The sequence below is a fragment of the Lonchura striata genome, chromosome 1 (assembly GCF_050655825.1).
Source record: "Lonchura striata isolate lonStrDom1 chromosome 1, ASM5065582v1, whole genome shotgun sequence".
NCBI classification, from domain to species: Eukaryota; Metazoa; Chordata; class Aves; order Passeriformes; family Estrildidae; genus Lonchura; species Lonchura striata.
In genome coordinates this window covers 40,143,833-40,157,036 of record NC_140703.1, presented here as the reverse complement: position 1 = coordinate 40,157,036, position 13,204 = coordinate 40,143,833, and the positions used below count along the sequence as shown (strand labels likewise).

General features: G+C 41.2%; 1 protein-coding gene across 13 annotated transcripts in view; it reads right to left on the bottom strand.

Annotated features, from left to right (window-relative positions):
• The window catches only part of FAT3 (FAT atypical cadherin 3), a 396,171-nt gene that overhangs the window by 225,595 nt on the left and 157,372 nt on the right, over positions 1 to 13,204 (bottom strand). The gene's annotated exons all lie outside the window — the stretch shown is intronic.

Sequence of the window (13,204 nt, the reverse complement as noted above, 5' to 3'; positions counted from 1 at the left end):
TATCTTCTTGCTTTACGTATGAGGACATGAAAGAAACTGTAGAAGCTGTTCTAGAGAGGTGCATCAGAAGCAGCCGAATGCTGGATGTGACCAGTGGTGAGCCTGGAGCAATGCCCACTGCTCCTGTCGGGGCAGAGCACCAGGTGGGAGGCACTGCAGGGATGGCAGACAGGCAACAGCTTGGTCTCAGATTACAAGATGCTCTCAGACAAGCAACTTTGTGGCTTTGTGAGAACGATCAATTGTCCCTTGGTTTCTCCGAGTGAAATTTCCAGTGGTAAGGTTCATCAATATTGTAGCAGGATGTTTCTGTTTTGCAAAGAAGAGACTTTGCATTTCACCAGGAGATGCAGAATGGACACAGTGATACCTGAAGTTTTGTCTGGACCCATTTTCAGGACTTTTCTCAAGTCCATAAAATGGAAGTTTTTTTCTCTAGATCACATTGGTTTTGTGTACCAGGCACTAAGGTACTCCACAGTAAGAATGTCAAAAAAAGAAGGTGACTTGTTTTGGATCAGCACTACTGCTTTAAATTGCCTGGAAGCAAAACATTTCCATTTTTCTTAAGTATGCTTTTAGGTGTACTCTATCCTCTCTTCTCTAGAGAGGCTGAGCAATAGACTCATCACCTTTCATCCTTCTTTTCTATAGCATTTAAAAACACCTCAAGCTGCTGCTTCTGCCCTGGGCAGAAGTTTCAGCAACTGCAGCAGAAAAAAATTCAAGAGGCTTTGCCTGGAGGCCAAAGTTTTGTTGAGATCACCTGCCGACATTGAGAAGATTAGAAGCATTTCTTTTGTTTGCTTCAAAAAGGACAGGAGATCTGTTTTCCCTTGTTGAACATACACAATGCTGTCTCTGGTAGCATTTCTAAGAACAAGAATGGTTCTAACACCCCAAACCTATTTCACAAATGGGAAATTAACCACCACAAAGCAGTCCCCATGAGACACCTTTTGCATAGATGCTGAACCTCTGCATGGAAACCACACTAGCATGATGTTTTTATTCACAATGTCATTCTGGATTTAACTAAGTAGTGCCACAAGCCCCCGTGGTTAGCTGTGTTAGCTGAAAAGCTGATAACCACCAAATCATGCCAAAACCCACCCTCCTTAAAAGTCTGTGGGGTTTGTTTCATTGGGTTTTTTTTTTTTTTAATGTTCTTATTTTGTGTGAAGATGGCACAATATCCTTTCAACTCTCTTGAAGCTTTTTTTCTGATTTCCCAATAACTACCCCACCAGCATACACCTTTCACCAAAAACTCCCAACAGTCTTCAAAGACTTCTTACAATTAAGCTGACTCTCCCTTAGTATGGAACAAATATCTACAAAAAATGCGAAGTGTATCCCCTGATGCTTCTAAGTGTCTTTCTAATAATAAAGTCTTAGAGACAGCTACAAGCTTTGTATGGAAGGCACCTCACCTACAGCCCTATCTGTGACTGCAGAAAGTGTAATAACTGGGATCCATTTCCATGTTGGATTTTTTCCAAATCCCCTTGAGCAACCTCACGGTATCTCCACAGGAAAAACTGCACATGATCACTGAGATAGTCAGAAGTTTAATTTTCTACCTTTCATACTGGAAATGGAACTGGGGTTATAACATCAAACCTAGCGCAGACCCTGCACAAGCAGACCATAATTACACTTCTGTTTCACTCTCCATGCTCTGCGCAGTAATAAATCCAAGGTTCAAAGAGTATATAGTAATATGATAGCACCAGTTTTTTAATCTTGGGGAAGCACTAATCTTATATTTATCTTAAAAAATCTTCCACAGGTAGGATATTCTTCTTTGGACAAGGGAACAGAAGGGAGAAGAAAGCTGAGATACACAAGGGACTGTGGAAATGAGAGCTGTACAATAAAAGCCTTGACTCAGACAACTCTATTGTGATTACTGGGAACAGTGCCAGTGACTCTGTGGGTGCTTCCTTTTGGCTCTGAAGAGAGAGAAGCAAATAAATGTGCTCTGGCTGCTGCACTCCAAAGTATAACCTTTCACATAAGACATAGAGGTCAGCCCTTATCCTACTAGAATCTTCCAAAGTCATGACACTTCCTACCAGCTTTACCTGTTCACACTTCCAAGAGATGTAATGGCTCTACTCACATCACTGGGAAGCAAAGTGGGCAGCCTGGCACTGAAGGGGTGCTGAGACTTCAGCATCCACCGAGATGTTCCCTCCCTGTTCAGGGCAAGGCTCAGATGCAGTCTGTCGGGGTAAGTATTGCCTTCCCCAGGTGGTGTATTTATACATGCATATCAACTGCAGCAGCTCAATTTTAAAGTGGTTTATGATGAAGCGAACTAAGGTCCCTAAAGAGACAAGGCAAGTGAGTGTCCTGATAAAGTAAATAATGAAATGTTGCAGTACCAATATACACTGGGTGATCCCTTGAGGGAAACCACAAGCATGAGCCCTAATGAAATAAGACACGGAAAATAAGAACCTTGCTGTGGACACAACACTTAGGTGCTCATTATGCACTGCAGCGACTTCTATCACTTTATCACACTTAATCATCATAATGAAATGTTGTATATATGTACAGACAGGTATGATATGTATAAAAATACTTGTACATACACACTTACAGACGCATATATTCCAAAAGAAAAACGGGAAAAGGAAAGGCGATTTATTTTCTGTAAATGGCCAGACATAAATGCATAGGATGCTTTATCTGCGTGGATTGCCTTGAAAATCTATCCCTGTATGCAGTTAAATCTATCATTGTAAGCTTTCATAAACAGTTAGCAATTTAATCTGATTTGTGAGTATTTCAGCTTTTAAAAATGTACTTGTATTTTATGCTTTAAATTCCTTAACACTCAGTAATACCAGTGTGGGCTTTGCCTAGGGCTAATTGATAGGCTGCACTTATGAAAAGTCTATTTGTCTATTTACACACCATTCTGAAATGGAGATTATATTTTCTCTGTTTGAAATGCATCAGTTTGAGGAAATAAAAAAATAGAATGTAATTATTTATTTATAATGCAACTTTGCTGACTGTGAAAGCAATAAACCTTATCAAACAAAACCCAAGAAATTATCCCTGATCCAAGAGCAGAAGCATGGTTCCCTCTAATTGAGTTTCCTTTGCTCTTATCTTCTCAAGATCCCTTAGACTGTTTTCCAATTTTAATTTAATTTCTTCCATTAGATGCTTCTAACCTATGACCTGCATTTACTGCCATCCATTTATCTTCCATTCTTAATTGAGATGCAACATGTCCACTTGTCCATTGCTGAGCACTAAAACTCTGATAGCACGCTTGATAGGTACTGGCTTCTTCAGGAAAGCTTACTTGGGAAAGTGCAGTCCAAGACTTGATTCCTGAACAGGTAAATCTGTTCCATTAAACTTGAGTTTACCTTACAAACATACTGTGATGAGGACCAAAATCCCAATAAAAATAATAATATCTTTGGTTTTATTTGCTTTTACTGCTACAGGATGGAATTATATTTGTCTTGAACCTGGGAGGGTACAGAGTAACAGGGCCAGTGTGAAGAAAATATAAAAAGCAGCTTTCAGCACTCAGTCATTTTTTTACTTTCAGTTTTAAATGTGATGATTTGCAATCATACTCTCTCCCTCAAGATCCAGTATACAGAAATTTTTGAAGGGTGGCATTCTTTCAAAAATACTTAGACTTTATACAGCATCACTTCAGGAGCTCTTGACAAACATGAATAAACTACCAGCAGCCAGGTTCTTCTGCACCTATTTAATAGAGGGATAAGCCCAGCATCAGTCAGAAACACAACAGAAGGAAAAGAGTAAAGCTCCAGCTACCAAGCAGTCATCATAATCTCACATAGCACTGCTAAACTAAAGCACAAGAGAACCAAACAGCCATATCTTGGCTTCTTGGAGCAGTAAAGTAAAATTAATACAGCACCCCAGGCTACTATTAAATTGTAAAATGTAAGAAAACATACAGTGGTCAGGCATTCAACCTCTCAAAATAAACAGATGAATCACTTCGTTCTTATTCTAAACGATTAAATGTTTGCACCAGTGACACTAAGTAAAACACAAATTCGCTGAGATCCTGAAGGCAAATGAGGAAAATTTCATTCAAAACTGTCATACCAGGGACTAGGCTGGAAAGCTCCACAGCCAAAATGCCTGGGTGGAGCACGCTCCTACTTCATACTGCAGGGGTACGAACTGCAAACGGTGCTGACGTAGCCAGATGTCTTTAATTCCAGGTCACCTTGGTACTGATAGACTGATACTGGTGCCAGTCAGGCAGGATCAGGCTAACTGGACAGCACTAGGCTGGCTGTGCCCAAAGGCTGCCCAGCAGCAGCACAGCCACGTTCCTGTGTGCGTGCGTGCCAGGCATCTCCCAGACACTCCCACGATCAGCCAAAGTTGAAAAAGGTATCTAATGAGGTTGCAGCATTTCAAGGAATGCCTAGAGGCAGCCAGGGGAAAGAAACCAAACAGAACCAAGGAGTGTTTGCTATGTACAGGTGCCATTTCCACACAGAACAATCAGGTATCTATACAGCTCCCAGCTGAGCAGAATATTAAACTTTATATTACAACCATTTATAAGATACACAGTATGCTGGAATTACTGTTGCTGTCTCCTTTTATCTGGATGCATCAGGCCACAATGAATCCTATGTCACCCATTGCCTGTATGCCCAAAGTTACACTCAAAAACTCATGTCTGAATAGCTGCTGCCACAGGAACAAGCTGTCTGAAAGGATCTCTGGAACTGGAAAGGATCACTGGAACTGTGACCATGCCACTGAAAGGCAGCACAGACTTTCCTTTAATCTCAGTTCGTAATGCCAAAAGGAACTGTGGTATCAAGGTTTCTGATCCTGAACGCTGCCAGAGAAGATCCTGGGAAGACACTCAGGCTGGTCAGTAAATTTTAAGCAATGCACTGAGGCATGCAAACCAAGCTCTGAAGGAATGTTCCTTGCAAGGGACTTGAAGGCTTTACTGGAAGTAAAGCAGAGGCTGAGAATGAGGAGAAACTGGGGATGTTCACTGCAGAAGGCACCACTTTGAGGATGAAACGAGAGGGGAAGCAGCAATGGTATTGCAACAATATTGGCATTCCCAACATGAGCGTGCCTCTACTCACTCAGTACCAAACAAGCATCTGGTGCCACCTAATTAAAACACCAGTTCCAGGACATGACATCCAGCATCATGAATCAAATGAAACATCTGCTAATTCTTACAACAGCCAGACAAAACAAGCCTAAAAATGGCAAAACAAACACGCACACACATTACTAACTTTGGCACTGACATCCCGGCTGAACACAAGAATCATATAAAATTCCCACATTATTAACCAGTGCATCTTCAGTTTGACTGACTTGCTGTGCAAATTTACTACAACACATGTTCAGCTGCTCAGTGGGCAAAACTGGATCAAGTTTTACAAAAGTGAGCAAACACGCCTCACCACACAGCATTGCTCTGTGGAGGGGAAGCCTCCCTCGAGCTTGCCCAGTCTAATGGTGCAGGCGATTAACACAGGTGATTAAAGGACTGGGGACTGCAGAAATCTCAATACATGGATGGCCTATTATAGCACAGTGCAGGGAACGTTTTCCCCAGATGCTTTGTTTTTATTTCTGCTATAAATAATTCTGGGGGTTTTTAATAGGTATACATAATCAGGCATTTACATGGTATCCAGCAGAGAAGCAATATTAAGCTACTATGTTACAGCCATTCATATACTGAATACAATTGTGAAATTACTTTTTATTGTCATTATTATCCAACAATCTCTACAATATGCGTTGTTACTGCAGCAGTAAAATTATTAGATTCTGAAAATTGCTGGAAGTCTGTAAGTAACACCATGGAGCTGAACCCTTAGCAAGATGAAGTATTCAAGAAGAACTTCAGATGGTCCCATTTTCTGAATAGTCTGGGCTCCTGAAAACAGAATATGGACACAGTTCATGGACTCAGTTCTGTCATCTTTTACACCAGCAACATTTTATGTACATGATTTAACCCTACCAGTGAACATAATCTACATGTGTGTGATCACATTTCTTGAAGTGCTTCACCTCAACACTATAATAAAACTCATTAGCAATTTTGTTTGTCTTTGCCTTCCCTCTTGCACAAACTTGTCCATCTTGCTTGGAACATATATTTTTTCTTAATTCTCTACTATAAGACTTTGCACACAAAGGCATCTGGAATTGCTGCAGAAGGAAAATCCTACAGTAACCCTTAATGACCTATATATTCTCAGTCAAAGAGAAAGAGTTGGGTTTTGCTTCTACCCTTCACACCCCCATGATGAAAGAAATAGGAATTTCATGAAGGGATAATACACAAGCTGATTGCAGCAACTTGCAAATGACCTAGCAGGGGGTGTCTGGGAATAGACAGCAATTTTCATTCCAACCGGAATGGAAATGTCTGTGTTAAAGGGCATTACATCTGATCAGCCAGCATGGAGGGGGAAGGGGGTGCAGTAAAACACGTGAAATTTCTAAATGATCGGGACCAGGAAGAGAGAAGAAAAGCAACTGAGGCTGCAGCCCTGCTAAATGCTAAGATGAGGGGGATATGGAGAAGATGCAGCTGCCAAGGCAGTTGCTGAACAACACACTTCAGAGATAAGAGACACCAGCCATTCTTCGAAGTAATTGTAGCTGCCAAGAGCTATTGAGAAAAGAGTGAATTGAAGGGGATAGAGGGGTCAGCTGCAGTGAATATGAAAACAAGTCAAGGCCAAGGACAGGCATGACGCTTTGGGATTTGGCCAGAAGTGATAATTTGTGGGTTTAGTCAATTGCAATCTCAGTGGAGTAGAGAGGGCAAAAATTCTGAGAGAGCTGGCAGTAGGGAGATGAAGCCAGCCAGAACACAGAGGAGGAATAAGGAGCTTGGGTAGGAGAGAAAAGGCAAAGGGGTGCCTGGCAGCAGCAGATATGCTTGGAGAATTGTGGGGTTTTCCCTGTGCAGGGACACAAAGGCCGAACTGAAAGGTGAAGGGATGACAGGAGAGAAACTAGGGTTAAGTGAGGTGGTGAATAAAGGTCACTAGGGATTGAGGGAGGAGCAGATCAAGAGCAGGAAGAATGAGGTTTGTCCATCATGCATCTCACATGAAAGAGTTAAAAAGAAGATTGCTGCTCTTTGGCCATGAGGAAGAGCTGTGCCCTCCCACTGCTTCTTCCTCAGCTGGTACTCAGAGGCTCGTGTGTACCCATAGGTTGGGGAAAGAGGTACCAGAATCTCTGAAAGAGAAACGGCATCCTTTCACATCTTCTATTTTAAAATATAAACTAGATTCATACAGCATCTGGGTTAAACAAGGTACAGTATATTCTTATCCCTCTATCCCCTCTAGTTGAAGCTCTGTCAGGCTGTAAGAAGCAATGACTTAGATTCGCTTTCATCTGCACTTACTACGCTCACAGAGGCGTAACACGTACCAGTCCTGAGAAGTCTATTTACCTCATTTTCCATTAAGACCACAGCAATAACCTCTAAGCAAATGTTGCATGAAATCACAATGCCATTCACATCAATGCTGAATCTGTCATGCCTCTGAAAAAAATCCAGATCTCACTCTTTAGTTTTAAAAGTATCCTGCAAGGCCAGCTATAAAACTTCTCCACTGCTCATATCATCATATATGTGTCAACGAGACCCCTGTTTTCAGTGGACATATTTATTATCGAGCTTGGGATACAATTTCTTATGCTACTTACAGAATAGAAAAATATGTCCTGACAGTTTATAGGAGAAAAAGAGCGTTATGATTAGACAAGAACAACACCATTACAACCACAATTACAACAAAGCTGCACTTACTGACCCCAGCAACAAAGGAAGAGTTGAAGGGAAATTCTATGTAATATTTTATATCCGGAGCTAATTAAGGATCTCATTCCCCAAACAGCCAGATAGCAAACATAAGCAGTACATCCAGATGAAGGATTCCTATTTTGATGGTTACTGTAATGAGCACATTCCCAAAGGAAAGAGCCAATAAAAAGCATCTCCTGTCTGGAGGATGGTGAATGAAAGCTGGACTTCTGTTAATTTTACTGCAATTCCTTATTGCATCATATCAGCCTCCACGAAAGGTCTCAGTTCAATTTTTCTGTAATGAATTTGGAGACTCAAAAGAAAAATTCCATCCCATCTCAACCAGCTACATTTCTCTCCTTGATTTAGAGCTGACAATGACTATGCATAAAACAGCATTTTTACATCACTCAATGCAGCTTTAATTAAAATTTTTTAACTTGAGAGAAATTATCTCCTTATCACCAACAGACATTTAGAACAGAAATACCTTTTATTGTGTTATTAAAGAGTTTCAGACAGAACCATCACTACAGCACAGTGTAGCTCAGCTACCTAGTGGCAAATCAGACTGATCTTTTTTTCCTTCCCCGCCTTTCTGTTCATATGAAGCGTGCCACAGACAAAAAAAAAATCTCGCACTACTGCCTTCTGCAAAATTTTGCACCTACACTGATAAAAAAACATTTGTGTACCTTGCAATTCAAAAAAGCAAATAACGGGGACCAGGCTGTGAACCACAAGCCCTGGGTCATGCATGCATTAAAAGGATCTTTGGAGTCACTTAGAGAAATGACAGCTGCAGCTAAGATAGTCAGAAGGAGAGCACATAAGAATAAAAACATTTTTTAAAAATACTTTTAAGAGAGAAGAATATTTAAAATGCCAGTGAGTATTATGGCAGCAAGTTAGGCAATAAGGAATGAAGGGAGCTGGAAAAGTAAGCTGTAAGCCAGAACACCAGACTCCGAAATCCAAACAGGAAGAGATGAATACATTGAGTAGATTAGCAAAATGCTACTTGAGATGAGGGATAAAGGAAGGAGTCTCTAGTGATGTGACTTGTACCTTCAGTGACAAGGAAGAGACAGAAAAAACTAGGAAAATCCCTCACCTCTTTGAAGGACTTGAAGGGACGTGCTAGATATGTGGTTACAAATGAAACTCAACCCAATATAAGAATGGTGAAGTAAAGTATGCCACCAGAGCACGAATCGGACAGGAGAGAGAGACAATGATGGGAAAGGAGGAGAAAAAAAATAACAGAGATTTCCCAGGTTAGATGTCAGAAGAGAGCTGTGGGACCAAAGGTTGGTCAGCCAGAAGAGGCAGGATGTGACACAGCTAAAGGTATGATTAAAACAGAATCAGCACTGCTCTCTGCTAACTTTTAAAATACAAGTTTACATGTGGGGTTCCTTCATAATGTCTCTCTTGCACTGGATGGAGAGGAATGAGGACCACAGACAGAAATATAACCATCATGACCACTTACATGTTTTGGATTTTTTTTTTTTTTTTAAGGAGTAAAATTGAAAAGAAAGAGGCAGAATTGGCAGAGAGACAAAGAGAAGGTTTTTCTCTTTGGGGGTGAAGAGATACTAGGTACTGGGTAAAGCACAGATAAGCACAAAAAAGATGTTTCCCAAAGGGAGAAGGCTCACTGCTCTGAAGTGGTTAAGATTATCAAGGAAAGCAGAGCCAGGAATCAAATTGCCTCGGTGAGAGAGAGAGAGAACACTCAAGGTGAGAGACAATACACTGGAATAGGTATTTACCATGACAGACTGAGTGGAGTGGGATCATTTACGAGAGCTTTGAAAAACAGTATAAACACAGCAAGCAATTACAACACAATAAATAAACCAGCAGCACACGTGCAAATGAGGCATCTAACAGAGTGTGCACAGGAGATACAGCAATTGCCAGGAGAGTCGATATTTGAGGGGCCCTGAGGCTGCACCAGGGATGCTGTCCCCAGCACAGGCAGAAAGAAGCAACCGCTGCCCTGCACAGCCCTTCCTCTGCTAATCTGCTGCATGCAGATAAAAATGTCAAATGCCTAAATTGGGAACAAAGAAAGATGTTTTCAATTCTCTTTCTCATCGCCTTGAAGATAGCCTGCAAACTTATGCAAACAGTTCAGGTTGCTGATCATAAAAATCAATCCACTTCCATTTAATGGGATTTAGCAATTAGTCACATCCTGGTTCCAGTAATTTTGCATGGTTTTCTAACCATCTCTCAAACATTATTGTAAAAGCATAAATATCAGTAATATCATAAACCTACCTCCCCCAATGTAGTCCTTGTTTCACTCTTTATAGCTGGAACAGACTCAAGATGACCTGTGTCCTATACATGGATTCCTGCCTATGTATGTGCTACCAGCCACAGTAAAACATCTCCTGGGTTTGGTCTCATGGAGTATGGCTATTTTCATACATTATCTAATATTACCAGATCTTAACTCACATTTTCAGCTGGATTCAAAGTCCCCACAACACTCCTGGCAACATCATCACCTGCTGTGGCTGGTAGCACTGCACAACTCGCCATTCCCAAGCCTCACCTCTTCCACCAAGAGCTAACTTGTTGCCTGGATAAGTTAAAAGTAGATAAAAACAACCATCCTCTTTCAGTAAAACCTAGGCACAAACCCATAGCAGTATGACCATGAAACCTGCCATCTGTATCTCTATCTAGAGTTCAGGAGGTCTCAGGTCAGGGCTGAAGTTGAGGCACTCTAGACAAATTTCCCAGTGAAAAGATGATGTTTAGAGAATTAGTAACTATTAAGAATACTTTTTTTTTCAGAATCATAATTTTAATCTGTTTGGCATAGTTGAGCATGGAAGGCAAAGTAAAAGCATTCTTAACTTCATGGCTTCCCTGGAAGTTGCTAAACAAGTCTGAAAACCCCTTTTATTTCCCTGCTCATTTACATCTCTTATTTATGTACTGGCTCTTCTTTTGGCTGCTTATAAAACACGATAGGTTGATGCCTAGCTGAAAAGAAATCACATTGGACTGAAAAGGTGGTAGTCAAAGTGACAATCCCTCAACCCCCCATTTCTCCTCTCCAAGCTCTGGTGGAATTGCATCTGTGCAGCTGCACTGGAGCTTTTGGCAAACGCTGCTCGCCTGTCGGAGTCAGGTGTGCAGCATTCCCCAGTCACCACCTGCCCCCCAGCAGCATCTCCTCCTAAGGACCTGCCATTTATACATGCACAAAGCACCTACCCTCACAGAATTTCTGGGACTCCCACATTTCATGCTGAGCTGCAAGGTGTCTCTAGAAATCCTGTTGCCTAAATTAATAGCACAAATGAGTGCTTGACATAAACAGGACATCTTCTAGCTACATTTTGCCCATTTATGATGAGGCTGGTGAGGGGAACCTACTTGTCTGATGTAAAGCTTATATGGAGCTTCACTAACTGAGCTAGAGAAAAGCCTCTGTCTTCTTTATTCACAACCATCACTAGTTTGTCAAACTGTCTGTCTCAACTGAAAACAATCCTCATATTGATTGGCACTGAGATAGGGTTTAAGGCTGGCAGGAGGATAAGCACTTCTCCACCTTAAGCTCAGTGATTTTGACAAGGAAATGTGCCTGGACAGCTACAACTCTCCTTTTACAAAGTCAGTTTTCAGAATAAAATAATCCAGTAAAGGCTTTTCACTGACAGTCACAAATAATTCCAGCAGCATAGTTATAAAGTGTCTAAAAGATGTTCTAACCTGTCTTGAAGAACCTGTATGACATTTTTGGCTGTCATGAGAAGGAATAAAAACCTAAATCACAAGCATGAGGGGTTACTCTTGGAAACTGGAATAGCAGGCAGTCTAAAAAAGATACATAGGAAAAAGCAGAAAAACAATAAAGAACCACAGCTGGGGGAGTCTGTCATGATGAGTCCCGGAAGCAGAGGCTACAGCAATAGACTTCTCCAACCCAGGAGTTGGGTGCTACTCATTATCACCAGGACAGATAAATCCCATGAGAAACAAGGTGCTCGTGTCCCCACACCAGTCACACGTAGCCATTAAAAAGTGACCACAGCATTAAACTTTTCTAACCTGAATACAGCTGAGGAAATGCATGCTATGGAGTGAATTGAAAATGAGCCAGACAGTCCTAAAAATAGTAGTTTTAACTTTTCACTAATCAATCCCTCAGCTCTAAAAACCTCTCACAGTCTTTTCTTTGCCCCTCCAAAACACGCGTCTCGATGCTGACTACAGCCACCAAGCCACACTGAGCCTGGAACACAAAACACAACCATCCAAATCACAAGCACAGGGAGAGCCTGCACTCAGGCTTATCATCATTACTTAATCACATGTTAAACAAGCTAAGAATTAACAGTTAACACAAGAAAAAAGTTGGCTTTCCATCAAAAGCAATTATAATTAATTCCTAAGAAATGTATTTCTGGATGCCAAATCAGATGGAGGAATTAACTGGGGGATAGATACGCTCCTTCCATAGCTCCACTTGAAATTCTAATTAAGAACAGAAATACAAAAGTGGTTGTGGTGGAAAGGTTAATAGAAGAGGAGGGAATCTCTAGAGACACCATGCCAGATACTCAGTCTCTCTTTTTGGCTCTCCTACACTTTTCCCTTAATAGACAGTCCCTAGAGAAACAGCAATGCAAACACACACAAACATACTCTACCACATGGATATTTTAACAAAAATAGGATGACCACAAAATCATGTGCTCTGCCATACTGGAGATCTTGTGGACAATGTAGCTTTGAAATCATGGACTCTGCTGTAGTCAAAAATCAGCTGCATCAGAAAAGTTGAGTTGCTGGAGAAAGGAGAGCTCTGTAACTCTGAGGATGCTGAGTGTGCAATTTACTCCCTAAACAACAGTGGCACTGAACAAATACAGCTCAGACAATAGGAAGACAGTGTGCAGCTCAGAAGAGCAAAGAATGCTTTTCAGCTAAAAAAGCCCCTTTCTTTTTGCACAGATTCTGCTGAAATATTCATAAGATAAAGAGAACCTGCACAGAAGAAAAAGCTTTCTTGATGAAGCCTTCCCCAGACTGGGAGCAAAAATAAGAGGTAAGTGCTTCCACCAATGTTTTGCAAAGCTAATGTTCTCCCAAGAAGCATGCAGAAAGCAAGCTTTGAGATATGGGAGAGGAGAAGACTTTCCTGACCTCCCTAAGACATGTTACCCTTATAAAAACCTTCAAGACTGAGCTGGGTGTTCTCAGTTTGCAATTCCTGGCTGGGTTTGCAGTAAACCTGACTGCAATCCCTCTGAGCCATTGACTACCCCTTGTATTTGAACTGCAGTTACTCCAAATACTGAGAAAAATACTTTCAATATCAGT